General features: G+C 35.8%; 1 protein-coding gene across 2 annotated transcripts in view; it reads left to right on the forward strand.

The window, feature by feature from the left end:
• The window catches only part of gng4 (guanine nucleotide binding protein (G protein), gamma 4), a 21,529-nt gene that overhangs the window by 8,442 nt on the left and 2,193 nt on the right, over nt 1–10,894 (forward strand). The gene's annotated exons all lie outside the window — the stretch shown is intronic.

Raw genomic sequence — 10,894 nt, forward strand, 5'->3', positions numbered from 1 at the left:
TAATTCGCTTGGAAATTACGTGTTTTATTGATAGAATTGTTTTACGTCAAATATTACCCTATAGAAGAAAATTCCTGCTCAATCTTTATGAATTTTTTTATGTTTTTCTTCATCTTAAAAGCTACAAATTCAAATAAACTGATGGGTATTTAAAATGGCAACAGATTTCCTATGGCAGATATTAAACAAAAATAATAGGTTGTTATATTTTATGGCTCTAAGCGACTTTTACTTAGCCGGACTCGAGGCAAAATGGATTTAAAATTCTTTGGATTTAAAAGGTTGCAGACGCTTGTTCTAGCTTGTTTAATGTTAAAGTTGTTCTACTAAAGTGGTTTCCTGACTTTTTTATGTACTTTGGAAAATACCCCTGAAATACAACTGGTAATATGAACGATGTAAGTTTGACAAACGAATCAAAAACAGAATGAATCTTTAGGCGTCAAAAACTTTTAGGTCTGTCTCCCTTCAGCCTGGCCGGGGCGTCCAACTGCTCCATCCTCCATGATTTGCAGTTTATTTAATTTATCTCCTTGTCTTTGTGATCTGGTTGGAGTCCACAAATCCAATAAACTAACTGAAATGATTTGATTTGATCCTCATAAAACGACCGTTGATTTGGAGCCAACTTGTTTGATGGAAGATTAGGATGACATGAATGAACGGTGGCGAGGGCCGCCATCTGCTTTTACTGATAGTCAAAACCCTTTGTTTACTTTTAAAACTTGACACCAACTCATCAAACTTTTCTTAATAACTTCCTCCTGATGCAGATATCGTATTCGGTGCCTCATTACATTTTATTTAGATGTTTTTTTGCTTCCTGCTGAATTAGTTTCACTTTTACCAATTAGTTTCCAGCTTTTGCCGTCTTGTCTCATCAATCTTCAATTTTGTAAGAGAACAATCTTGTGAGTTCAGATGATTTAATGATGGAAATGCACTACCGGTCAGTTTGGACACACCTACTCATTCAACAGCAAAACATCATTTAAGATCTTTTTATCTTAAATTAACAAGTTTGGTTGTCCCATGACTTAAAATGTGCCACCTTAGTCCTAGAACTATTATTTTTTTATAGGCTTAGAATAACAGTTTGTTAAATATAAAACTTTTAATTTTATTACATTTGTATTGTGAAGAACCCTTAGAAAATATCTATAGTATAGAGCATTTAGTTTTATGTTTAAGGGTTTCTTTGTCATAAAATTACTGATGTGTAACTTTATTTTCAGATTTATACATTTATTTTAGATTTATTTTACAATTTTCCTGCTAAAGTATTTTATTGTTTTTGTTGCTTTTTTTAAATTTTACTTTTTTTGCACTTTCTTCCCAACTCTAATGTTTTTATGTTTTTTTTTTTGTATGGGATATTTGGAAAATCACAATGGAACTATCCTCCTGGTTTTCTTGCATCTGTGTTAATGAAGAGCAAAATTACATTAAATTGTGTCATCACCAAATATATGCAACCAATCAATTTTAAATGTGTTTAGCTGTCAAGTGAGGATGTTAAGGAAGCAACAAGCCATAACTGCTCAACATCTGTGAATCAAAAATACTGATATAGAAAAAAAAAACACTGTCAGTTTAATTAATGAAAATCACCTAAGAATTTTTGACTTTTATGCAAAAATAATACAAATATTAACAGATAAATGTGCCTGATTTAATCCAGAGCTGCCTAATGCAGAAATTCACACTTTTTCCAAACCCTTTTCTACGTAAGAGGATAAGAGCCACTTGAAATAATATAAAAGAAGTTAACAATTTTTTATTATTATTTTATCTGAGTTTAATATGGGCAAAAAAAGTCAAAAGTCTGAGATAAAAGTCAGAATTCTTACTTTTTCCAATACTAAATCTTAATGAAATAAAATTCAGTTAACTTTTTTTTTTTTTCTTGTTGCCCTAATTCTCTTCCATAATTTCCAGCTTTTTCTTTTTCCTTTTTTAGTTTGGGTGATTTTGGTTTCTCCTTATTTTGTTTTTCTCAAACCTGAGCACTGAAAGTCGCATATTAAAGCCTAGTTGAACCAAACAACACATGAATACTTATAATGAAAAGCTTGTTTTTTCTTTTTATTTCATTTCTCTGCTTAAAGTTGAGATTAGGCCCTCGTTTATTAGATAGTAGGTCTTAGAATGCTTTATGAAAAGGCTTCTTGTGCAGCTGAGATGACCGTATCATCCTGTCGTTCAGAAGACTCCTCATGTGCTCCGGGAATTATTTCCACCCTTCCTTAGAACTGCATTCTATCCGATGCTAAAAATCGTCCTAAAACAGCACAGAGGCCGTCTGAAAGAAAAACACGAGGAGGTATGAGTAATACATCTGAACTTATGTCAGACTTGTGTGTCAGAGCGAAAATGGAGTGTTGATTAGTGACGTAATTGTCGCCTGCTGTCTTCAGGCTTGTTTTGTCGTATTTTCACACATTATGTTCATACCTAAAGTGAGCTCTGACACTATGGCTGTAAAAAAAAAAAAAAAGTTTTTGCATCATAACTTAGAAACTAAATTAAATGCTGAGTTCTGCTCCAGTATAAGAAATACAATTAGGTCCATAACATACTTGGTTATTTATGTGGCAGTGCTTTGTATTACTCAGGACGGACATTTCTCTTAAAGTATTTGCTCCTTCTTTTTTTGTTTTCTCTGCTCTTCCCTATAGAGGCCACAAAAAACATCTATTGCTGATGGAGCAATGATGGAGTTATTCCTCATGATTCTTCACACACCACCCCAACAGTGACACATAGTGATGGCAGCATCATGCTGTGGGAATGCTTTTCTTCAGCAAGGTTAATGGGAGAATGGAGATATCTAAATACAAGGCAGTCATGGAATGCAATTCAATTCAGTTTATTTTTATAGCGCCAATTCTCAACATATGTCTCTCAAGGCACTTTACAGTTCATCAGATCATACAATCAAATTGATTAAAAGTTTTCTATCTAAGGAAAACCTGTTGATTGCTTTGACTCATTGACTCGAATATAATCGCTCACACAAAGCATGCTTGTAGCGACAGTGGAGAGGAAAAACTCTCTTTGAACAGGAAGAAACTTCCACTACAACCAGGCTCAGTGTGAGCGGCCATCTGCTGAGGCCGACTGGGTGTCAAGGAGACAGAAGCAGAGAGAGAAAAAGCAGCTGTAAAAGGCTGCCTTGTCCTGGAAACACACAGCCAGGCAGACGAGCTCCGAGCCAGCTTCCATGTCAGATAATGAAGAGAGCAAATTCAGCCAATCACAGTTAGAGAAACAGGAATACACTGATAAAACAGGCAGATCTCCAACATCTATAAACAAATGTGTTGATGGCAGCAGCACAGCTTAAAATTAGTTCCTCAAATAAAAAAGGCATTTCATCCATCTCCAGTCTGCCACATCATCACATCATCACATCATTACATCAAACAAGTTAGCAGATGAGTAGACATCCATTGCTCCAGCCTTATCAAAATATTACAATTTGTTTTTAGCTGAAGGACGCCGCTCTCATTCCATTTCCAAATCTTTGTCACATACAGAATGAAGATTATATCTGCATATCTGGACAGATAAACTATTGGGGGAAAAATCAGTTCTGACACTCAACAGGCAGCTAATATTAAGGTGTAATAAACTCACACATCATCAATGATAATAATCCTAACAGAGTCAAAAGATAAAATAAAGAGTGGACTAAGAACGCAGCCAGGGGGAGCTCTGGTGTTGATGGTGTCGTTCGGGGTTTTCAACATATTGCGGTTTTTTTTCCTGTTTATTTTCTTCATATGTATAATTGCAGCATATTGGGGTCCCACATGCAGGAGATTTTTACGTTACTGTTTCCCTGGCAGGCTGGCTGTAGAAAAAGTTCATCTGGGGATTGTGTATGTAGGTCTTAGTCAATTAATATAGGGTTTTCACTACAAGAAAAGCTCTCTGAGGTATTAAAACAAAGTGGGTTTGTCAGTTTATTGCTTAAATATCTCTTTCTTAGGTGCACTTTTTATAAGTAAAATATGTTTAAAGCAAATAAACAAACAGAGCTACCAATTAAAAGGCCCTGCGTTCATAGTGAAGCAGAATCATATGACAGTAGACTGTTTTTTCCCACTTGACTCTTTAAATGCTGCTTAACCAAAGACCAGCCTCTGAAGTAAAAAGCCCAGAAGAAAAAGAGAGTTTCAGCGATCCCTTAAATTTAATTAAGGGATCTGATGGAGTAGGGGGGTCAGAGCATGGATCACCACTTTCTCATTAATTGCTCAATCAGCCAAAGGAATGGGATCTGTGCTAATTAGAGGGACTCTCCTTCCATCATGGGGCTCTGGTGTAATTACAATCAGTCTGGGCTTAATGACACACTCAGTGCAGTACCACTTTTCATCCTGTGGGGCTCGTATTCTCTGCACAAGTCCGGCTGCAGTTTATATAATTAATGCATTTAGTTTAATTATGGAAATAATGATAATGCTTGTTTTTAATTCAGGGGAGGATGTCCTGATGTGTTTGGGTCGCTGTACATAGCAAATCACATTCATTTTGTGCATAACCAATAATTTTGGCTTTCAAGATTCAGAAACATCAATTTAGTTTTATAAAGAAAAAAATAAATTTATCAGGTTTAACAATTGCAAATCAGGTTCAGGACATGAAATGTGCGATATCTGAGCTTTTTTTTTTTTATCTGCAGAGACATTTCCAGCAGATCGCAGGTGTAGGATGCCAGACAGGGGTTTTATAAAGCAGATCATCTGGAAGGAACTAGAGAAAGTGCAGTAGTTAGAGCAGAAAATAGAAAAAAAAAAAACAGGCGTGCAAATTGGTAGTCATGTGTGATAATATGGCGTTCTGCTTCTGTGCATTGAAATCTGTTTGGCTACTCAATGCTACTTTGATGCCAGCAGCACTTTTTAAATCTTTGGGACAATCAGATTTTTACCAGAGAGGTGTCTCATATATAGTGGTTATTCCTGGTATGAAATAAATACAGAAAATGATAGACACCCCGAGAATAAATAAGGTTTCCTTTAAATGCACATCAATAGGGAAAATAAATAAGTATAGGCAGTAATTAAATCAGACATTAAAACATAAATGTATAAATCTCTTTTAATTAGCTTCTTTATTATTCATCTTTATATAATTACCTTATTTATCTATTATTATTATTCTCAGCTTTATTTTAAAGTACCTATTTTTTTTTTATGTATTTGTTTCAGTGTATACTTTCATATTTTTGTCTGTTGTATTTCTTCATGGTTCTATATTTCTGCCTGTCCTTTTTCTATTTTCTGTCTGATTCTTTTTTTTCCTCTATGTAAATAAGTAGGTGTTGGTTTTAAGGGGAAAACAAATATAAGCGGGAGTTATAAAGCCGTTTTCGAATAAAGCCGCTAAATGACTCAGTTCAGTTCATTGATTACCTCATGGAAGGCAGCCATCTTTGTTGTAACTCTGGCTAAAGTCGGGCATACACTGTGCGTTTTTTTTTTTTTTAATTGTTGCATGCAGCTAAAGCTCAAACTGTACGACGAAACTACAGGGTTTCGTCGGGTTTCAAAGCTAACGATGCATGTTCTCACACTGTGCATCACAATGCTCTGATGCGATCTATCTGCACACACTGCACTTCTAAAAACCACGTCAGACTCAGCTCCACAGTGAGACTCGTCTATCCGGAAGCCAAATGAGTAAAAGAGGAATATGAAGCCCACTAGAGAGAAAAGTGCTGCCTTGGCAATTTGTGCACCTTTGTGTGCTGAAAGACCTAAGAGGAAAAGGCGACGACGTATTTGGACAAAGACATGGCTGAGCAAACGTGGCTACTACGATCTGTCAATTTTACAGAAAAAACTCCATTTTGCTCGCACCCCTGCCATGCTTCTGTGTTTTTGTCTGAGAGGAAGAAGGAGAAGGAGAAGAAGACGAATCCTCGTTTTTGCGCACTGAGCAATTTGCCCACAGTGAATGAAAATCTAACATCTTCTGACCATTTTCTCAAGATTCCTAATCGGGAGGTGGTCATGAGAGGCAGATCTCCCATCGTTACCTGCTCTACACTACACGACGCACGATCAGGCTGAAATTCGGCCGATCTGAAATTCTTGCACGACTGGAAAGTCGCCTCGAAAATGAGAAAAAATCGCACTGTGTAAGCCCGGCTTAACCTGGTAGCATGTAGATCAGTCTAACCAACCAGTAGAAATCAATGGCTGCACAAAGATGAACAAAAATGAAGTCATAGACAGCGATGAATACATTAGAAAGATAGGTGCAATTTACAATTTTTCTAACATTAATATATAAATTAATTGTTACATTATCATAGAAGTGAACAAAATAAGAAAACTAAGAAATTTATGAATTTTTGTCTCATTGAGCAACTTTACCACTGCTTACATTTTTACTCGCTGCCTTTCTGTTTTTTAGTGTATGCCAGTTTTAGGGCTGAAGCAATTAATCAGATTAATTATGATTAATCGATTAATGTAATAATCATCAAGTAATTTAGTAATCCAATAATCATTAACTAGAGTTTAGAGACCATAAATTATGCCTTTAGGTGACAGATCAACCAACCCTTGAGCAGCAATTCTAAAAAGATTGTAAAAAAAACAAAAAACCTTTTGCATTTAATATAAAAATGGTCTTTCATCTGTAAATATGCTCTACCCAGAACTCCTCAAGTAGAATCGTTTTAGTTTCACCTGGTTTAATCTCGTAAAAAATGTATTGATTAGTTGGAAAAATAATCGACAGATTAATTGATTTGCAAAATAATCGTTTGTTTCAGCCTTAGCTGTTTTTTTATTCCTGCATGCATTTTTATTCCTGCATACAAACATCCATCAAACATTTTTGTGCATCACTAGTTTAAGAATTTCTTGCAACTGCCAACATTTAGTATGAAAGCTGCTTTTTTATCCTAGGATGACAGAAATGAGCACAGCTACCAGTTGGAAATGCTAAGCAGACACACAGAGTTTAAAGTTATTAGTTTAAAGAATATTATTTCGGTTGTCTTTGTACATTCAACGTAGTCAATATTAATATAAAAAATATAGAATAGTCATTTATTATTTCCTGGGCATTTTGAGAAAAGGTACTTGATTTTCTTTCAGCCTTGCAGGTATTTTGCTAGAATATAGAATAAGTATAGAATAAGAATAAATATCCTAGAATAAGTTGACAACACTTTTAGTTGATTTTTTTTTTTAGTGCTTTCAGTTTGAGAGTTAGTGCTGCTCAGTTTCCAACATGGCTGCTGCACACAAACAAAGTCAAGTAGAGATGCATTTTTTATACACACCATATATACTGTATATATTGGTTTTTGTATGATTTGTATTTCGCCGTATAAAATCAGTGTTTGTTCATACTACCCTAAAGCATTAAGCAGTACATTTTCCTACATAAAATGCTTCTGCTTTTCTTACTGGCATCTAAAACCCAATCAATGCAGGATTCATGAGGAAAACATCCCTTTACCCAAATTCCGAATCAGAATCTACAAACTTGGTTTTAGCTGAAAACGACAACAAAACGTTTAGGATCATGCTAATTTACAAAGCTAAATCTCAGGGTCAGAGGGTGAGGCTTTTTTATGCACAAAAGGTTTAAGATTCAGTGAGTTTCAAGAACACCTTTCTCTCTGTTTAGGTCTTTTTTTTTTTTTTTTTTACTAAGGATTGTACTATTTTAGTAAATAACTATTGGTTGTAATGTCATGAGTGGTTTCCCAAAGAGCAAATTCAAAAGCCAAAGATATTGTTTTGTATTGAGTGAAGTATGGCAAAGACTGGCAGATCATCTGTGGTTCATAAGCTATTTTCTTTCCAAATACATCTGTGGAAATATATCATATCAGTTCCTTATTAAATAGATAAACAAATCATCTTAGTTTCTTAATTGATTTCTTAATTGATTTAGATGATGAAAAGACTTTGTCTTTGAAGGAAGCATTCCCTCTGCTTCTCTTTCTCCCTTTCTTTTTAAGCAAGATTTATGCATAAATCATGCCTCTGACTTCTTATCAACCTATTTTAATCTCATTGCATATGTTCTTTATAGAAAAACATCCCTTTTATTTATTGTAGCTTTTTCATCCACCTTTCTGTCAAACACAGTACTTGGAGAAAACCATTAACTTTACACAATGTTTATTCACTTATTTTCAGAATCTCAGTAAAGTTAATGCATCTCTTATACATTTTTAAATGATTTTTTTGGAAAACACTGAATGTATGACACTTTGATACACTTTGAGCAGTCAGTCTATAGCTTATATATCGGGATAAATTGTATTTTAATGTCTAAATCCAGGCAGGTAAAGCAAGCATACCCCCAATGAGAAAACCTCTCAATTGTTCCCAGTTGGATCCCAGTTGACGTTTCTTTTGAGAATCTTATAGTAGAAGTTGAGTGCATGTTCTTGGTGTTGTATCCAAAGGTTGTCTTTGGATAGTGGATTTTTTTAGTGCATCCAGCATTGCTGCAGATGTCAATGGGGTAGAAGGTTCATCCTGATGGTGCTCAGACCATACGCTCCATCAAAATGGTCCACATGGCTGTTATCCCACAAGAAGTTTACTGAATTTCACAAGACAAGCAGACTAGATTACTTAAACCCTGTCCTGCTACCTTATAAGAACAAGATAAACCATTTTAGTTCAGATTATTTCAAGAAGGTGATGCAGGAACCCAGTGGGGAACAAAGATGAGTGTGTCTCTCCTGCAGTGGTGGGAGTGTCATGGTTTGCCACGTGCTGCCGGCTGCAGAGAGCTGCAGATCATTAAGGGAACCATGACTGCCAAAGAGCAATGCCTCAACATGATTAAGACCCCAAGCATGACAAGGATGATCACAGCCCTGCTGAGAAACCGAGGGTAAAGGGGGTGGACGGGCCAAGCAGGTCTCCAAACCTAAACCCTGCTGAGCATCTGTGGAAAATCCTCAAATTAAAGGTGGAGAAGCTCTAAGTCTAACATCTCCCTGCTTTCTGGTGTTATGGAGGAGTGAAGTTAAAGAGCAAAATGACTCTGTTATACAAGCTTTACAGTATTTTACATCATATTAAACTGTCATAGCTTTAGTTTGTACTTTATATAAATATGTAATCAAAATACTACAGCCAGGCGCAGGCCTTTGGTCTCTTTTTAGATCTCAAACCATGTTTTAGGAAATTTTGTCTTTGCTTGGATCATAAAATTGATGCTGATGATAATTAATGTTGTCAATACTGATATGGGTATAGCCTGCTAAATTCAATTGGAAATTGAAAACAACAAAACTTTAGAGGGTATAAGAAATAGGAAAACCTGGTTGGATCAGTGGTCACATGCATCTTTAGATTTAATTTCACAGTTCAGTCTTCTTTGATTGGATTTTTTCTTTCATTCCGCACATTGACTTGCAAACCATCTCTAAATCTTAGAAATTGAAATGAAATCTCTTCAGATTGTGTTCTGCTTTGGATCTAAAATCTGGTAAATGAATATGAATTGATTAAATGTTCCCCCTTTAAGCCATTCTTTGTACAATTTCAATATATGCATTGGAATTATGCTGAAAAACAAAAATATCCTTGAACTTTCTAGTCAACAGCTGAAGGTTTTCTGTAAAAACTGACTGTAGTTAGAAGCTGCTTGTGATTTGGAGACTGCAGCTCCATCTGAAGACACTGGATACATAAAAACTGCTTGTTTCATATATCAGAAAACAAAATTAACATGTCCAACTGCTTCTTTAAATGAAACAAAGATGCACATCAGTATGAACCTAAAAAACTGTAGTCCAGTGAACACTTATTCTGTATTTTTAAAATCAGTTTTGAGGGGAGTTATAGCTATTTTTATTTATTTTTATATTTGTATATTTCATTGTAGAATGTTGTGTTTTTTTTAGGTAGGCAATTTTAAGATCTATCCAGGAACAACAGATGAAAAATGGTGCATTTGGAGGAATGCTTTTAATGTACACTGTCTCTGTCAAATAAATTAATAAATTAAATTAATATATTGATTCAGATTCATACAAAAAATCCTGATCTCTCACGTAACAGTTGATCATTTGCACATATTTCGTTTTTGTGCTGCATCGTCGTCGGAGCCAACGCTTCATGGCCAGATGATGAGGTTTGTGTGATGTATTCTCCCCTGAGAGCAGCAGTGGGTGAGGAGAAGTGGCAGGCAGGAGATCAGATGGCTCGCTCCTCCGTGTAGATCCCAGAGCCCTGACCGTCCCTCTGCTGCAGCTGCTCCCCTGCTCTCCATTTGCCTCCTCCCCTCCTCTAACTCCCACTCTGCTCCCCAGTGGAAGCTTGTGCTCACATACAGTCTGGCTCTACTGTAAAATAACATTTACCTTTATAAAGGAAATATTTTGCAACTTTAATCTTTATCTTCTATCCTGAAGAACCATCATTGTTTTCATCACTAGATTTGATGAGTCTAAAATAAATACAGCATATAGTTCTAACTTTAAACATGCTGTTTTTGCACTAAGAATAATGTACAGAGGCCCACTACTATAAACATAGGCTGAAACATCTATATAAACATATAACTGATTTAATACACACTCCTCAGCCTGCAGCAGAGAATCCACATTTCTTTGGGTCTGCATTAACCAGCTTCTGGCAAAATTCAGACCAGACTGTTCCTAAAGAACTAGTAGCATTCATTAACTAGTTGATGATAGGTGACCTTTTGAGGGGGGCGTTTAGTTCCAGGAGTGGCAGCGAGATCGCTGGTATAAAGACAAAAAGGGTTCAAAGGTTGAGTTTTCTGCTGTAATAAGAATAACAATGTTTGGAAATTGAGAGCAATGCACCAACTGGCATGATGGAGGTAGCGCCATGGGGTTCTGCTGGTTATAGGGCTGGTGCATTGCTTT

The sequence above is a fragment of the Cyprinodon variegatus genome, unplaced genomic scaffold, assembly GCF_000732505.1.
Source record: "Cyprinodon variegatus isolate N-32 unplaced genomic scaffold, C_variegatus-1.0 Scaffold195, whole genome shotgun sequence".
NCBI classification, from domain to species: Eukaryota; Metazoa; Chordata; class Actinopteri; order Cyprinodontiformes; family Cyprinodontidae; genus Cyprinodon; species Cyprinodon variegatus.